Raw genomic sequence first — 18276 nt, 5'->3', positions numbered from 1 at the left:
CTCCAAGTTTAACGATGGAGGAATTAGCAGGACTGTGGTTGTGTACAGAGTCGCGTCTCTGTGGGAAGATTAGGGCGCATCCTCTGAGCAAACACCCAGATAAATGAGGACGGGGGGGTTCCCCAGCTGTGTTTACCTTTACACACACAGCTAATCTGTTAGCCACAGCCACACAAAGACCTTCACTCACTGCTGGAATCATTGAAAACTGTCTATGCAGCTCACAAAATCAGAATTTTAAAAAGCTCTTTCCAGACATTTTGAGAAACATAAAATCTTATGTGCATTCAGAAGCTTTCAAACCCACTGAGTTTTTACTCATTTTTCTGAGGATTCAGCCACGATTTTATTTTTTTTATACGACAGAGCAGCAAAAACTACAACAGTGAAGCATAAGAGAAAGGATGCAGTTTTTTAATGTTTTTTTGTTGTTGTTGCATTTTTTTTGTTAATAGAGAGCTGAAAGGGGCTCATTTAAATCCAGCCTCTTTTATTTTGGTGTCCCAAAATAAAATCAGTGGAGCCCAGTCTCAGTTTCATTGCAGCAAACAAAAACCTCTTTTTCACTCGACTTGGTTTTACAGTTTTTCTATGTCTGTACAATTAATAGGTAAGAGACTTTTTTGACCATGTATCATCATTTTAGTCATATTTTCTAACTTGGATAAATTTGAGTGTTTAATGGATTTAATCGAGGTAGGTACTGAGGGAAGGTCAACACCCTTTAACAAGGTCTGCATAGTTATGAGGAAGCTCCTGTTATTCTGTTATTATCCTGTTATTCAGACAAAATGAGCCACAAAAAAAAAATAAAAGGAGATTTAACTGAAACGTGTTGGAAAAAAAATAACTCACCAGGACGGTGGTGGCAGAGTAATGCTGCGGGAGTGCTTTTATTCACTCAGGGACAGGGAAGCACACGGAGCGACGTTTTGTTCAAATTACTTTTTGATTATCTTTTTGTAACCAAAAATAAATAAATAAGAATTTGGATCTGATTTTGTTTTTTCCCCAGATTTCAAAGAAATTTTGTTAAGTTTAAAGTAGTTTTAAATAAAAAAGAAGAAAAAAAAAACAGTTCAAGTCAGTTGATAAGAATATTGCAAAAATACACGGGAAGATTTGCCACTGGAGCAACCAGGAAGCACAATGACGTCACTTCCTCTTTGTGAATGAAAACTCCTTACACTTAATTATAGATTTTATTTTTTACTGTATCAGACGCAAGCATCATTTTGAACATGTGTTCAAGTTTACTTACCAGAGTCACGGAGAAACACCAAAATATAAATATCATACAAATCCCCATATTTTCATTTCGATTTCTGTAGGAAAATGTTACAATCAAGGGAACACGACAAAATTTTGACATTAATCTCCGAAATTTTCTAGTAGAAACAACTCAATACGCCGTTGTAAAAAAAAAAAACTCTAAGCATAACAGAAACATACATTAAACACAGTAATGACGTTTTGCTTACATTTAAAAGTCAGTCTGTCTTTAACTCTTCCGTCTTAACCGTCGCCGCTAACAGCTAACGGCTAACGGCTGCGGCAGCTGGCCGAGTTTCCAGTAACCATGGCAACCTGACCAGGAAGTTGCCTGATTCCTTTGGCGCAGCTAAAAAGCTGCCACTTCCTGATTGAGGGTGCTCTTTCTTTCTCTCCGTCTGTGTTGTCGGGGTTTTTTTCTTCCATTTGGCAGAGCTTCACGCTGCCAAGTGCCAGAAATGCTTCAGCAGAGAAAAAAAGAAAAAGAAAACGGGGTGAACACGTTTTCCTGAGCGCTGAGGGAAAGCTCAGCTTCAAAAGGGAAACACAAAAGCTCTGAGCCTCCACAATGACGGGCCTTTATCTGGACTGTTTGCTCATTTTGAAAAGAGGGAATGTTTAAAAGACTTGTTGCAGTTTGTTCAAGTGGTTCTGAATGGGAATAATCAAATATACAGTGCTTTGGAAAAAACTATTAGTGATCAAACGTTTTCACAAACCGTCAAATCATAACCAAACTGCAATACATGAGGTAATAAACCAACACAAAGCAGCACGTAGAAATGAACAAAATGTTCTGAAAAGTGTGGCATGAATTTGTAATCAGAACAGAATTTTTTAACGTAATATCAAGAGACATTTTTCTAGTTCTCCCTGCCAGCATGCCTGGGTGGGCCCTATATGGGGGAAAGGAGGGCTGACATATGGGTCCCATATGGGTTTGTCCACGGGTTCCACGTTGGCCCCACATGGGTTTGCCCATGTAGGACCACAGCCTATGTGGGCCCTACATGGGAACTACATGGGCAAACCCATGTGGGACCTATATGTCAGCCCTCCTTTCCCCCATATGGGGCCCACCTAGGCATGCTCTCCCACTGGTTCTCAGTTGGATTCAGCCTGGACTTTGACTAGGACATTCTAATACATGAATTGATCTCAACAATTCAATTGTAACCTCTTGCCCAATTTCAAACAGCAGTTGTTCCAGGATTGCCCTGAATATTTGGGGAAGAACTTCTTCCTGACTTTAGCCACGTTTCCATCAACGTTTTTAATTTTAAATTATTGCATTAGAAACGGCAAAAATCTGAATAACTGCCTCATTTTCTCAAGAAGTCAGATTCATCAATCACATGGGAACAATGTAGAAATAAATCTATGAATACATGTACATATATTTCTCTTAATGTGTCTTTTCATACGGAAGAAGATCAGCGCCAACAAAAATAAATTCCGACTTTATTCTGAGAATTTTGAGAAAAAATATCAGAATTGAGAAAAAGTCCTAATCTAAGATGCAGATCAAAGTTCTGAAAATAAAGTGGTGATTCTGAGAATAAAGTCAGAATTTCTATTTTCCAGTGACCCTAATCAGTTATATCCTTAATTGATTAATTTTATTTTTGGGCACAAACCAGACTCCGTACATTTTGTTTCTTACATATTTAACAAAACAAGTTTTTTTTCTTAGTTTGCATCAACCAAACAAAATCCTACCAATTTTTAATAAATGCATTTAATATTCATTAAATCGATAATATTTACCAAAAACAAAGAACCATTGAAGACATTTTTCTTGTCACTGAATCTACAAACAAACAAAGTCTACAGTAAACTGATATGCAGGAGTTTGTTTTGGAGCATGCTGTGTTGATCCAGAGATATTTCACACCCTGGGGGGTAAACAGCTGAGCGGCGCCCCCCGCCGCCCGGCTGGACTGAAACGGAGCGAGGCAGCTGCTCAGGCCGGCCGGCGTTTCACTGCGGACCAGAGGTTCTGGAGGGAAACCAAAACTCAGGAGCTCAGCAGGTGAAACGGGAGCTCAGCCCACCCCAAAGTGATTTTAATGCTCAGAAAACACACAGCAGGCGGCTACATCAGGGTCCGTCTCATCATTCATTAATAATAAAATAATGAAAATGAAATAAAAATATTTAATCTTTATTTCAGGAATCTGGTCAGTTTTAGGAAAAAGTTTGAATTCTTAGAAAAATTGACAGAATTTTGAGGAAAAAAGTACAAATTCTGAGATCAAAGTCAAAATTGTGAGAAAAACTGAAGAGAAACTGTCTAAAGTTTTATTTTTTTGCTAAAATCAAAAGAGATCTCCAGAGGAGAGGGGAGGAATTGAAGCGGCATCAAGAAGTTACTTTCCCTCCCTGTGTGTTGCCGCCCCCGCCCCCTGCCGCTCTGAGCGACCCCCATACCCCGTCCCCCGTCTTTAACTCTTCAAACGTCGCCTGAGGTCGCGCTCTTCAGGGTCACCAGACTCCGCCCTGCTCCATCCCCCAAAACCTCCACAACTCAATTCAGAGGAGGAAACGCAGACATAATGAGCTGCAGGGCGGGCCTGTGCACGGTGTGTGTGTGTGTGTGTGTGTGTGTGTGTGTGTGTGTGTGTGTGTGTGTGTGCGTGTGTGTGTGTGTGTGTGTGCGTGCGCGTGTGTGTGTGTGTGATTACTGTTTATGTTCCTGGACTCTAACCTGTCACATTACCTGGATGCGTCCTCACGTCACCAAAGTGAAACGGGTTGCTATGGAAACACTGAGAAAATATTAAAGCTATTCTTAATCAGATTAAGGAAAGTTTCAGTTTTACTTAAGTTTGATGTTCAGTTGGTTTCTGAAGATAAAAATCTGTGACTTTCTTTGTAACATGGGGAAAAAAACTTAATAGACCATAATCTGCCGGTGTGCTGACCTGTACGGAGCTAAATTTGAGCCATTAACTACTTTTCTGATTCGTTTTTTTTAAAGCAGACTTTATTGTCCCAATGTAGCTCCATATACCTTCGTAGACACACTGCAATGTGTCGTCTCGTGCTGCTAGCTAATGATGGCTATCATTGGTTTTAGCTGTCAATTTGGCAACATAACGCACTAATCCTTAAACTGTGATGTATAAAATAAAAAGAGATGCTTCTAAAAACGTTTTAAAACTTAAAAAGAAACAGGAGAGGAAAGTAGCTCAGTTATGCTAGCTTGACTTTGACATCCATCCATCCATCCATCCCGTTTTAGTCAGTTCTTGTATTTACAGTTTGAATTTAACGTCGTTTGATAAAGTGTGTAAATGATCTTAAATGGAAGACCATCCATACCAAATTTTGAATAATCTGCTGTCAAGAAAGCTCACGCAGCAGCTGAATCCAAAGCTACCTGATGTTTTCATTGTTTGCTCATTTCTGTGTCTCTGTCTCTCCATCTCTGTATTTTCATCTCTTCATCCCTCCATCTCCCCCTCTCTATCTTTCCGTCTTTTTGTCTCTCCATCTCCCCTCTCTATCTTTCCGTCTGTTTGTCTCTCCATCTCCCCTCTCTATCTTTCCGTCTGTTTGTCTCTCCATCTCCCCTCTCTCTCTTTTCGTCTGTTTGTCTCTCCATCTCCCCTTTTCACTCTTTTTGTCTCCCCATCTCCCCCTCTCTATCTTTCCGTCTGTTTGTCTCTCCATCTCCCCCTCTCTATCTTTCCGTCTTTTTGTCTCTCCATCTCCCCTCTCTATCTTTCCGTCTGTTTGTCTCTCCATCTCCCCTCTCTCTCTTTTCGTCTGTTTGTCTCTCCATCTCCCCTCTCTCTCTTTTCGTCTGTTTGTCTCTCCATCTCCCCTTTTCTCTCTTTTTGTCTCTTCATCTCCCCTTTTCACTCTTTTTGTCTCCCCATCTCCCCCTCTCTATCTTTCCGTCTGTTTGTCTCTCCATCTCCCCTCTCTCTCTTTTCGTCTGTTTGTCTCTCCATCTCCCCTTTTCTCTCTTTTTGTCTCTTCATCTCCCCCTCTCTATCTTTCCGTCTGTTTGTCTCTCCATCTCCCCTCTCTCTCTTTCCGTCTGTTTGTCTCTCCATCTCCCCCCTCTCTCTTTCCATCTTTTTGTCTCTCGATCTCCCCTCTCTCTCTTTTTGTCTGTCTCTCCATCTCCCCTTTTCACTCTTTTTGTCTCCCCATCTCCCCCTCTCTATCTTTCCGTCTGTTTGTCTCTCCATCTCCCCTCTCTCTCTTTCCGTCTGTTTGTCTCTCCATCTCCCCCCTCTCTCTTTCCATCTTTTTGTCTCTCGATCTCCCCTCTCTCTCTTTTTGTCTGTCTCTCCATCTCCCCTCTCTATCTTTCCGTCTTTTTGTCTCTCCATCTCCCCTCTCTCTCTTTTCGTCTGTTTGTCTCTCCATCTCTCCGTTTCTCTCCAGAACAATCCATCCGTTTGTTTTCCTGCAGCGACGCTGAAAGGCGGTTTGTCCGGATCCTGAAGTGTGTCGTCGTCAGATTCCCAAACTGGACGTTAATCAGATCAGTTTGACAAATGACCAGCGACCAGGATGGGGGAGGTGAAGCTGGGGGTCAAAGGTCAGCCTTTCAGCACAGCTCCATCCAACTATCATTAAATCTTATCGTTTTAAGATTTCCCGCTCCGTCTGCAGAGAAATGCCGTCACGTTTTTAAGAGCCTGAGCAGTTTGGAAAATAAAAGCTCATTTGAAAGGAAGTGATGCGTTTCCTCTGAGGATCTCCTGAAACATCAAACGTCCAACGGTTCCGTCACAAAGACCGAAAATAAAAGGTTTCTCTGCGCTAAACAGAGAAACTAAAAACAAGTGTTTATCATGTCAGTGAAACGCGGCTCTGGTCTTATTTGAGTTTTTCTGCTCAGTTTGTTGTCTCATGCGTGAAGAATGCCGAGTGTCTCTGGCTTTGTTTTCCTACGCCTGCCGTCCAAATTTCCATCACAAGCGTCTGACCCTGAGTGACCCGTGAAGAGGCTCTGATTAGCCTGCATACATGTGCAGATTGGCACAAATCCTTGACTTGGAGCCGAATCTGAATTTTAATTTCTGTGGATGTGCAGCGATGCAGGCCGTCGGTCCTTACGACTTCAAGATTCCCTTTTCTGTTTTCTGCAGAAAGAGCAAACCGTTTTATTTCTGATTTTTCCTCTTTCAGCTTCCAGATCACAAGCTGCACAAATCAGAATAACAAAAATAATTCACCTAATGGAAACAGCAAGTTCCAAAGAACCAGGACGGGTTTTTTTTTAAAGCTATTTTTATTCACAAACTGCAACAGAAACAGTTTATCGCACTGAGCCACATGATCCTGTTACTTCTGGACTAAACAACGAGGAAAACACTTTTTAGACTTTCAAAATACAGATTTTATTTTTTTAGAGAATTTATTTTTTTCAATAAAAATTATTCTCTGAATTTTGCACACATTTTTAATGGAAACTCTGCTCTGCAGTCTGACTTCACTCCAAATTCTGACATTTTTCTCAAAATTATAACTTTAATTTTGAAAATTTTCAACTTTTGAAACTCAAAATTCTTTTCTAGAAAAATTTCTGAGATTAATCTAAAATTTTCTGAAAATTTTCTAGGAAATTTTCAACTTTTTAAAATACTTTTCCCCAAGATGAAAAATTTTGGGGAAAATTTTCTCCTCTTTTTTCCATCTCCAGAGACCCCATCATGTTTTCTGTTTACAGATTTACTCCAAAAAGTTTTCATGTCAGTTTCGTGACTTAAACATAAAAGTAGAGCCTGAAATAAAGAGGTCTGCTGTTCCTCCGGCGGTCATCCCACCTGCTGTAAACGTTACATACACCTGTTACCTTGAGCCGTCCAGCAAAGCAGCGATCCGCCCTGAGGGAGCGGAGATGTGATACGGCTGAAGTCCGGCTGAATGAAGAGGAAACCGGAGCGGCTCGGACGACCAAGGCCGCAGCTCAGACTTCTGCCGGGTCCCTCGGCTGCAACAGATGCAAGGCTACAGTTTCCAAATCGGCGGTTCAATGAAGAGGTGAAGGCCGCTGGAGTGCAGGTGGTGAGAGCAAAAGGCCGGGCAGCGGGACGCCGCTGCTTTAAAATAATCTGATCAAAAGGGAAGTTAGGGATGAGCTGCGGGTCAGTGAGGAATGTGAAAGGAGCCGCTGAGAGATGGCAGATAAAAGCCTGAACTGCACAGTTATAGTCCCACCGAGACTCAGTGGCTTCAATGGTCATCTGGGGGACGGAGAGCAGAACCGGCTCTGCTTACCGCTGGAGCATTAATCCCTAAATCTCATCTCATCATTGTCAAACTGCTGGGATTTTATCTCTTAATCCAGCACTGCTCCCTTGAAATTAGGAATATACAAAAAGTCATAGATGGATGATCTTATCTGCGGAAGATGTTGGCATCTTCCTTTAAATCCAGATTAGTTTGGTCTCAGGCTGTATTCACACCAGTCCTGTTTAGTCCGCTTTAATCCCAATCCGGTCCACTTGTCCAGAAAGTCCAGCTCATTTGTGGAGGTTTAATTGCAAACACCAAGCGGACGGAGACCAAAAGCAGGAAGTGAACCAAAGTGCAGGGCATTCTGGGTAAATACAACCAAAACAGACATGCTAGCAGCAGAAATGGCTCCTGGTCTTTAGCCTAAAGAGAAATCCTCCAACACTAAAATCTGACGCCTCCATCTTGTTTCCATCTGGTGAAGAAGGAAGTTGCTCTCAGTGTCTTCAGAGGTTTTTGTGCCGTTTCCTTCAGTGGTTCTTGGTGCAGCGCCCCCACAGGCCAGGAGGGGAACAGGCTGGTTTGACTAGAGAACCAGCAGCTGTGAATCTACCGGACCATCAGGTGTGAAAACATATGTTTAATTTGGGGATAAACATTTAGCTAGCGAGCTAAATGTTTAGTGTCCTAATTAAACATTTAATTTGAATTTTAAGAAATTATTATGAAAACTAAATATTTAGCTTTAAGCTACATCTCTAGCTGAGAGTTAAATATTTAGTTTGAAACTGTGACAGTAATAAATGAATGAACAACGTGGTGAAAATATGACATTAAATAATAAACACAGGCTAAATAACCCAAATCTGCTTTAGACTGTAACTTTACGAACAGATCCTCATATTTATGCAATGAAAGATAAGAATCCACAAAGTTTAAAATAGAAAAAACAAACTTTCATTTTTTAAAAGTATCTTGTTTTCACCAAATCATAAGAATTATTTTCAGAGGTTTGGAGGTTAAAATGTGCAACACTAACAAACTAACACTCGAAGGATTTATTTCTCCGACTGAAGGATGTGAAACTTAATCTGAATTCATAATTTATCAGTTTTCTACTGCAGTTAAGATGTTAGCTGCTTACAACCTTTGAACTCAACCTCAGATTATGTTTCTAAGCATGAAACTCAGATTATAATTCCTTCAGTTTAAATAAATCCAGAACTCAGCTACATATTCAGTTACAAACCTCACACTTTGAAGCAGGAACTTTAACTTTAACCCTTTGAAATTTAAACCTCCAACCATCACTGGTCATAACTGATGATCCCTGCAGGCGCAGCTTAGAGTTAGCATCCATAAAACTCAGCATCATTTCCATGATTTAATGTGAAACACGACACGTATAATCTAATCTCATCACTCCGATTATTCTGCTGATGCAGCATGAAGGAGGGAAGAAGGACTCAGGATAAACAGGGAGGTTTTGTGCCTGCAGAGCGCGGCGGGTCAGAGAGCTGCATGTGGCTATTGTCTGGGGAGTGGGGGTTTAAATTTTAAAGTCTGTGCGCGTGTGTGTGTGTGTGTGTGTGTGTGTGTGTGTGTGTGTGTGTGTGTGTGTGTAGGCAGCCCAATTATTCCCTGCTCAGCCTAGGATGACCTATAGGCTGACCGAAATCTATTCAGAGAAGAAGAAGGAGTTACAAGGAACCGGGGAGGGGGGGAGGGGGGCTCTTAAGTTATTTAGCAAAAGAAAAAGAAAAGAAGATGTAATTCTGATGTAATTCTGATGTAATTCTGAAGTTTTTAACAAGAAATTAACGGTGGGACTCGATTAAACGTTTAATGTGGTTTAACAACATGGTCAGTAATTAATCACATTTTAATCAAAAACTATTGCAGCAACATTTTCAGTTCAAGAAACATTTTTACTTCTAAATTATTGAATAGACCAGAGTTGGGTAGAAGTTGGTGACATTTACTGGAGTAATTATTTGTAAAATGTACCTGTAGTTTTTACCTGAGTCATTATGAAACATTTCTTCTCTTACTTGAGTAAAACTTCTGGATTTTCTCCCCACCGAATGAAAACCAAACATGTTTTGACCAAATATTCACCAGACAGAAACAAACCTGCAGTTTCAGTTAAAGTTTCATCAGTTTTATATTAAATTAAACTGGTCTGGAAGAAAAACTTATTTTGCCTGATTTTGTTCTTTTATGTAACTTATGAATTATTGACGTTTTTGTCATTAAAATACTCAAATTTCCACTTATCTTTATAATTTGGTCTAATGAATTTTAAATATTAAATGATTGATAATGTGATCAGTTACTCTGCTCTTGTTTAGACTTTTTACCAAACACTTTATTTTGACTTGAATCATTTTTTTTCATTTTGGGTTCTGCCCACCAAACATATTAGCTCAATAACATATTTGCTGTTTTTAGTCTCTTATTTAGGTTATTAAACGATCAGGAGAGCTGATCGCTTATGGAGCTTCTTTAGAAACACGTAGCAGCTAACGCTAACATTAGCGTTAGCTGCTTCGCTTTTAGCATTGAGATGCTAATGTTGGACCGAGCGAAGCGGGTCCAACACGCTGCGAGCGCATCAGAAGCTCTACATATGAAATAAATAAAACATTTCTGAAATCCTTCCAACAAGCACATAAAGTTTTAAACAGAAGGAAACAAACTTCCCTTTATTGCAGTCTTGGTTTTACCAACTGATACGGATTATTTTGTGGGTTAAAATGTGAAATCACATATTTCTCCAGTTGAAATATGTGAAAAACTTCTTGGCGGTTTAAATTATGCAGCCGTCTTTGTGTTTCCTCCTTTGTGTCCAGAGAAACGTATGAGATGCAGGCGGGAGCCACAACATCTGTCTGCAGACAATATGTAAAACGCTGCACCTATTGTGATTTTTGGAGGGATCCTGCTTCTTGTCAAGTTTCCCTCCAAACTGATTCAGCCAATTAGACGAGACGTGGGGGGCAGGGAGGCCGAGACCGCGGTGAACCGGGTCTGACCCCCAGCCGGGCCAAACAGCACCAACCTCAGACCCAACCAAGGGTAAAACTAGTTACTCCTGGCTTAATAACTTCTCCATCATCTGGATAAAAATGGAGCATAAGTTCAGATTCTGAGCTCATAAAGCAGATAAATAAAGATTAGAGTGGATGTGTTCAGTCTGGTTACAATCATGGTTCTTGTTTCTTTTTGGTCTAAATTTACTCCAGGCCTCATGAGCCGCTGAAACTTCCTGCACGTTCTGCAGCGACTGCTCATGTAATCAAACACTGGCCGTCAAAAATCAAACCCTTTGACTAGACCGCAGCAGGAACCACTTGAAAAGAGTTTGGGTTGTTTGCTTTGGAGCTGAACTCTTCAAAGCTCAGTGATGTTTAAAGGCGGTCGGTGATTTTCTTCTTCCTGCCTGTTTGAATTACCACAGCTCTCTGGTTTCATTATTGACATCAAATTAACTTTGACAAAAGATGGACGGAGCTAAAAGGAAAAAAAGAAATCAGGTTTTTATGCTTGAGACAAAGGATGTTTGATAATGAACAGGAAGTACAGGAGGAAAACAAGGACTCAGAGTTTTATCAGGGAATTTATCGTCAAAAATCTTATCACAAGAAATTTAACCCAATAAACGATAAACGATACAATAACTGTCCACCGACAAGTAGAAGAAAATGTTTTATAGAATATGAACTGTGGCGTCGATTTGCATTTGTGGAACAGTTGCAGGTTTTTTAAGGCTTTATTAACTTTGTACATCAACCCAGTTCTACAGTCCTGCAGCTTTTAGATTAAAAGACCAGAAGACCAGAGGACCAGAAGACCAGAGGACCAGAAGACCAGAGGACCAGAAGACCAGAGGACCAGAAGACCAGAAGACCAGAGGACCAGAAGACCAGAAGACCAGAGGACCAGAGGACCAGAGGACCAGAGGACCAGAGGACCAGAAGACCAGAGGACCAGAGGACCAGAGGACCAGAAGACCAGAGGACCAAAAGACCAGAAGACCAGAAGACCAGAGGACCAGAGGACCAGAAGACCAGAAGACCAGAGGACCAGAAGACCAGAGGACCAGAAGACCAGAGGACCAGAAGACCAGAGGACCAGAGGACCAGAGGACCAGAGGACCAGAGGACCAGAAGACCAGAGGACCAGAGGACCAGAGGACCAGAAGACCAGAGGACCAAAAGACCAGAAGACCAGAAGACCAGAGGACCAGAGGACCAGAAGACCAGAGGACCAGAGGACCAGAAGACCAGAAGACCAGAGGACCAGAGGACCAGAAGACCAGAGGACCAGAAGACCAGAAGACCAGAAGACCAGAAGACCAGAGGACCAGAAGACCAGAAGACCAGAAGACCAGAGGACCAGAAGACCAGAGGACCAGAAGACCAGAGGACCAGAAGACCAGAAGACCAGAGGACCAGAGGACCAGAAGACCAAAAGACCAGAGGACCAGAAGACCAGAGGACCAGAGGACCAGAAGACCAGAAGACCAGAGGACCAGAGGACCAGAGGACCAGAGGACCAGAGGACCAGAAGACCAGAAGACCACGGCCTGAGCAGAACGTCGCCCATCGCTGCGTTTGCGTTGCTGTCGACCTGCATGTTATTATTCACATCCGGAAATTGCTGGAGAGCAAAAACACAATTCTTTTGCAGGGTGGCCGTTTGTAGCTGTGCTGACGCGGTAAAACAATTTAATTAACTAAATGAAACCTGGAGCTGAAGCTGGTATGGATTCAGTGCAGTGAACCACAGCAAAGGGAAAAATAACGTAGAAAAACCATTTAAAAACAGCTGAAAACTACGGGTGCTCTCTGTGTCGGCTATGCTAACGCAGACTCGTTGCCATAGCAACTAATTTATCAGGATTCAACACCAAAAAGCTCAAACATTTCCCACACAAAGAACAAAACATTCAGTCCGTTACAGTTTTATGTTTTCAGGCTCGATGTTTATTTTGTGATTATTAATAAGTGATTGTTGTTGTAGATTAGCTGCCGCTGCTATTAGCTGAGCAAACACAGCGGTGGTTGATTAGCTAATTTAAACACCTGCTGTACTGATGATCTGTCAGAGTTGATGTTTAGTTTGCCTTTTTTTATAAGTAAACCGAAACACAAATTCTGCAGCCCTTCTACATGTTACACACATCATAGTCAAGCTAGCACAACTGACCTGCTTCTCCCCCTCCCTCACTTTTTTCTTAATTAGCACCATTGCCTGACCTTGTCATCGAGTTGTTGTAATGTAACCAAGCACTGCGTCCATTTTCTTTTTCAGGCGTACATTTAAGATTTAGTGCGTTATGTTGATAACAGCTCAAACCAATGCTAGTCATTTTTAGCAAGCAGCCTTTTGCCCTCCAGCAGGAAGTTGTGGGGCGGGATCTTGTGATGTCACACTCCAACGGGTCAATATAAATCACGCCGTGCTGCTTTCGGCCCAACTGTAATATAAAAACACCAAACAGCGCAGAGAGCTGAGTCGACCCGTTTTTACCTTAAAAAGCCTTTCCTGTTCATGTAAGCAGTGAAATCCCCGTTTTTTCCATGTTTCCCACTCTAACTGATTACCTGGAGATGTTTGGGGAAATTTCCATGAGGTTAGGTTCTACCTCATGGAAATGAGGTGCTGTGGGATTCTGGCATCTTTCTGGGGTTTGCAGGAACAAAATATCATTGCTGTACAATGACGGTGTTTATTTACGCCAGCTGTTTGAGACGGGAAAAAATGATCCAGTTGTTTTCTATGGTATACACTAAAGAAAACCCACAACCAATCACAGCCAGAAGACATTTTCTATGGAAAAAATGAGATAAACTCTGTTTAAAAGAGATGAAAACTGTTCACTATGAAGGAAACTGACCATGATTTTTACTGAACGCACTTCAAAATAAGCATTTGCACAAAATGTCTGCAAAAACTATAATTAAATGAATATATTTGAGAAAAACTTGATTAAGAAGGTTTTTTAAATCATTTTTCTTTTGTTAAAACATATTTTGAATAAATATATCAAAGTGACAAAAGAAGCCAAAACACAGGAAGTTCCTGCATTCCAGCACAGCAGCTCCATTTTCAGCACAGCCTCCAAGTCCTAAAGGCACCCAGCTGTGACCTTTGACCCCAGCTGCCATAATTAGGTTATATTTGGTGCTGCTGACCACATAAAGGCTATTGATATTAAAACACACACATGATGAGTCTTTTTAAATGGAAATGTGTAACAAAGAGTCAGAGATGAAACTGATACATACACTGCAAAAACACAAAATCTAACCAATTTAGATTATAGTTCAAATATCACTTGGCTAAACTAACTTAGAAATAAAATTTCAGCAACATATAGGAGCTTGATTTAAGCTCCTATATGTTGAGCTAGTAATTTTACAAATTACTAGCTCATCTCACTTAGAAAAAATATATAGTTGTTAGTGGAATACTTTGCTAATGGAACTAGCCCTTTTTCAAATCAATATTAAGGAATTATTTACTTAATAAATAACAAACTTGCTGAAAAGTTTGTCTTATTTTAAGTGTACTAAAATATTAGCATTATAACCCAACCAAAAATATTTGGTAAGATTTTATGTGTTTATTTTTTATTTTTAATCTCTAATCTAAATTTGTGGGGACATTTACTGTATCTTTCTTTAGTATTCTTACATCTATAAGTAATTTTGTGGTAGAATCACTGAAAAAACAAAGAAAATATTACCAACTATTTTTGTCTAATCCTTTTTTTAATCAGTATTTGCAAATTATTAACTTAAACTTTTCTTGCACTGAGATATTTGCACTGGAAACGTCTACTTAGTAAGATTTTGTGTTTTTCAGTGCATCCTTTATAAGGCCTTGAACAATGGAAAAACACAAAAATATGACTAAGTACTGTATTTTAGTCAAGTTTCTAGTATTTGAAATAATACAAAACTAGCTGTAGCTTTTCATTAAGATACAGAAACTTGTTTTAAGTCAATATTTCATTAATGATGAAAAAATATTAGTTTTATAGCAAAAACCAGTTGCTAAAAAGTTATTTTTAAGTTATTTTAGTCTTATTTCAAGTGTACTAAGATGCCAAACTTGGTGAATTTGTATTTCTGCACTGTGAGAAAGTTGGGGCTATTACACTTGAGATGTTTCATGTGAAATGAACACAAACCTCTTTAAAAGTTGTTGCATCCCAGAGGAGACACTTCAAGGGGACGCGAAGTGATCTATTAGATGTTAGGAAAGCTCCAGAGCCAGTTCCAGCTGTGTCCGCCATTTTCTCCCTCACTGTTTATCTGCGCCAGGCCTCCGCTTCCCACTGGGCTTCTGTCGCACACAAACACGCTGCACGACGGAGAGGAGAAATTTACTGTTACACAAACAAACACAAGCCTCAATGGCCGTCCTGAGACAGCGTAATGGGAGCGCAGGTGTCGGTTTTCACATGCGGCTCTCATGGGGGCAGAAACATGGTAAACATTAGCGCCGTTCTCACAGCCTCCGAGCCTCACCTGCAGGGAGAGGCGGGAACATGTCCGCGCCGTCGCTCTCACCGGAAGCAGCTCCGCTAGCACGATTTCTAGAAAATTAGGTCTGACGTTGGTGAACAATTGGGACAAACGAAATGTTACGGATAAAACCTTACAGCTGCTGATATGAGCATGTCTCATTAGCCTCTGAATATTTAGCATGAAGCTAAATATTTAGCTAACAAGCAACGTGTGAAGCTAAATTGCAAGCTAAATATCTAGTTTAAGGCTAAACATTTAAGCTAAATACTTCACTAACTTGCTAAATAGCCAACTATTTAGCAAGTTAACTGTGATCTTGATAAATACTTAGCAAGCCAATTAGTTTAAAGCTAAATATTAAGTATTTAATTATTTAGTTTAATGCTTAATAAAGCAGGAATTTAGCTAGTAAGCTAAATAATTAGATTGGAACAAAAATATTTAGCAAATATTAAGTTTGAATTTAGTCTAAAGCTAAATATTAAGCTTGAGGCTAAGTATTTATTTAGCAAACTAAATATTTAGCTTCAAATTAAATATTTAGATTCAAACAAAAATAATAGGGTAGCAAGCTAAATATTTGATATGATCTTAGATATTTAAGTTCAAAATAAATATTTAGTTAGTAAGATTATTACTTAGCTTTAAAATAATTTAGATTCTAACTAAATATTTTAATTAGAAGCTAAATAGTTAGCTTAAACTATTTGGTAAATATTTAGCTTTTGAGCTAAATATTAAGTTTGAAACTGTGATCTTGATAAATTAACAAATAACATTATGAAGACATGGCTTTGCCAAATGAATCTCCAAACAAGCTAAATAAAAATATTGCTGTTAATTTTTTGAAGCTAAATATTTAGCTAGCAAGCAAAATCAAAGTACTGCTGCAAATTCCTGAATGTGTCCTGCCTGGCAGGGTCTAAAATCTCTTTCATAAGCAGATAGATTATTATAAAACAAACAGCAGTGATTCCAGATCAACTAGATTAGCAGAAACTATGGGAACAAGGACATCTCAATTTCTCAGCTCAGGTCAGTCGGTTTTTCCATCAGGGCATTTCTGGCTGCTTGACGCTGCTGTGCTGAGGTTTTTCTGGATATTCTACTCCAGCCTTCCCTGCAGGCACCATGTAAAAGACTCAGAATCAGAATCAGAATAGTTTGCTGACAGGAAAGTTCAGAAACAGTGTGTTTGGTTGTGTAACATTGAGAAAAGGTCAATAACAGGAGAATGTCGAGGTTCTGTAAACACGACCAGCACCAAACGGCCCTCCATGCTCTCTGTGTTTGCATCTCCCACGTACACGGAAACCGTCGTATGCGTACAGAGGCACTGTTTGAAGACGCTCCCATTGGCGCAGTGGTGGGAACGCTGGGAGCCGAACTTCAGCGGGAATCTGGTTCACTGGTCAAAGGATGGAGGGACAGGCAGGCAGTGTTTCACTGCAGTCAAAGATGGCATTGTTCTGGACCAGAGCTGGAAACAAACAGGTCTGCTGGTTCACGTAAACCTCTGACTGGCGATCCAGGATTTCTGTCTGAAAACCCAAAATCAGTTCTGGACCTTTTTACATTTCGCCTCAACAAACCTTAATGTGTTCTGCTGGGATTTTACATGAGTAGAATGTACAGTAATTATTATGGGAGAAAAAACTTACCAAGAATGCTTAGTCTTGTTTCTATTGCACATATCTTAGTACACTTGAAAAAAGACAAAACCAGTTTAATAGTAACTATTCAGGAAGACAGAGGAGTTTAAGTTAGTAATTTCAAAATATTGTTGTTTTTTTTTAAGTTTTCCAAAGAATGTAACATGGAAATAATCTGTCAGTGGAACTAGCAGATAAATATTCAAGAATTACTGATTGAAACCCTTTGAGGAACCTGTTCCCCTCCTCGCCTGTGGGGGCGCTGTATCAAAAACCACTGATGAAGAAGACACTAAGTGCAACTTCCTCCTTTAAAAAATATAAATGGAGTAGTAAATGGAGCAGTGTCAGATATTAGCGGTTGGAGGATTTCTCTTTTGTCTTCTGGAGCCATTTCTCCTGCTAGCACTAGGCTAGCATGTTAGCTTTGGTTGGATTTACCTGCACTGTACTCAACTTCCTGCTTTTGGAGCGGTCTCCGGTCCGCTTGGCGTTCTCATATGCATTCAAACCGGACCAGAGTTCACTTCAACCAAACCGAGATCGAGGTTTAGAGGACCAGAGTTTGATTCACATTCATACCTCTCCAGATGAACCGGACTTTCTATTAAAGCGGACTGGAGTTGGATTAAAACAACTGAACATCTTTATTAGTCTTGATGTAAAATGTAAGACTGTTTTATCTTAACAGCCTGGAAGCTGTGGTTAGGGTTTGATCCAGTCTGCATTGGACTGCAGCTCAGGTCAAGTTGAGACCGGATGGTTTCTGTCAGCTTTCGTTTTGAGAGACGCACTAATGAATGCATTCACATCGATACTCGTGATAAACTCCATAAAATGTCTGAGCACATGTGGACGCTCATCCTGCAGCCTGTGGCTTTAAACTTTAAACTCTGCTGCTTTAAACAAACTCCATCCTGCTGCAGACAACAGCACAGCTGGATTCCTGCGATGCGCCTTTGTCCCGAGCTGCAGCCCTGTCATAACTGGACGTCCGTCACTCAGACATGTTCGGCGAAAAGTCGCTGGCTCAGGCAGCGCTGGCACAAAGAGACTGTTGATTTGGTTATAAATACCACAACATGAAAGAGAAGCCCAGCAGGGGAGGGGTCAAAGGTCAAACCAGCGGGAGGAGGGGGGAGGTCATCGTCATCATCATCATCAACATCATCATCATCATCATCAATGTCATCGCCATCTTGTGTCTGAGAATCAGGAATAATATGACTGATGTGCTGAAGTCCTAGTTTTAAAGATAAAAAGTAAAAGTTCAAAATTTAAAAACAAAAATAAATCAGATGAGGTTTGCATGATTACAACAGTTAAAATGGATAAATCTGTATTTCTAAAGTGAGATTTTAATAAAAGTATCAAAGAAGTTGATATTTTTCCTGTTTTTTTTAATTGAACTGAAACACCGAATTCCACAGCACATCTACGTTAAAGTTGTCATAGTCAAGCTAGCATAAGTGACCTATTTCCCTCCCCCTCACTTTTTTCTTAACATGGTTTCCTGACCTCGTCATCTAGTTGTCGTAGTGTTGACAATTAGTCGCAGAGAACTGCGTCCATTTTTTCTGTTATATATCACATGTACATTTTAAATTTTT

General features: G+C 40.3%; 1 long non-coding RNA gene across 1 annotated transcript; it reads right to left on the bottom strand.

The window, feature by feature from the left end:
• Nucleotides 1-1183: 1183 nt before the first annotated feature.
• LOC148153557 (uncharacterized) lies at nucleotides 1184-14867 on the bottom strand. The gene is made up of 2 exons (XR_015766380.1): nucleotides 14675-14867; nucleotides 1184-1733 (listed from the first exon to the last, which is right to left on the bottom strand). It is a non-coding gene; the product is annotated as an uncharacterized LOC148153557 (long non-coding RNA).
• Nucleotides 14868-18276: the final 3409 nt, after the last annotated feature.

This window comes from Poecilia mexicana, unplaced genomic scaffold (genome assembly GCF_051168715.1).
Source record: "Poecilia mexicana isolate PSO_F unplaced genomic scaffold, ASM5116871v1 scaffold_19, whole genome shotgun sequence".
Taxonomy (NCBI): Eukaryota; Metazoa; Chordata; class Actinopteri; order Cyprinodontiformes; family Poeciliidae; genus Poecilia; species Poecilia mexicana.
The sequence above is the reverse complement of the archived record's forward strand: the minus strand, read 5'-3'. Positions and strand labels throughout refer to the sequence as shown.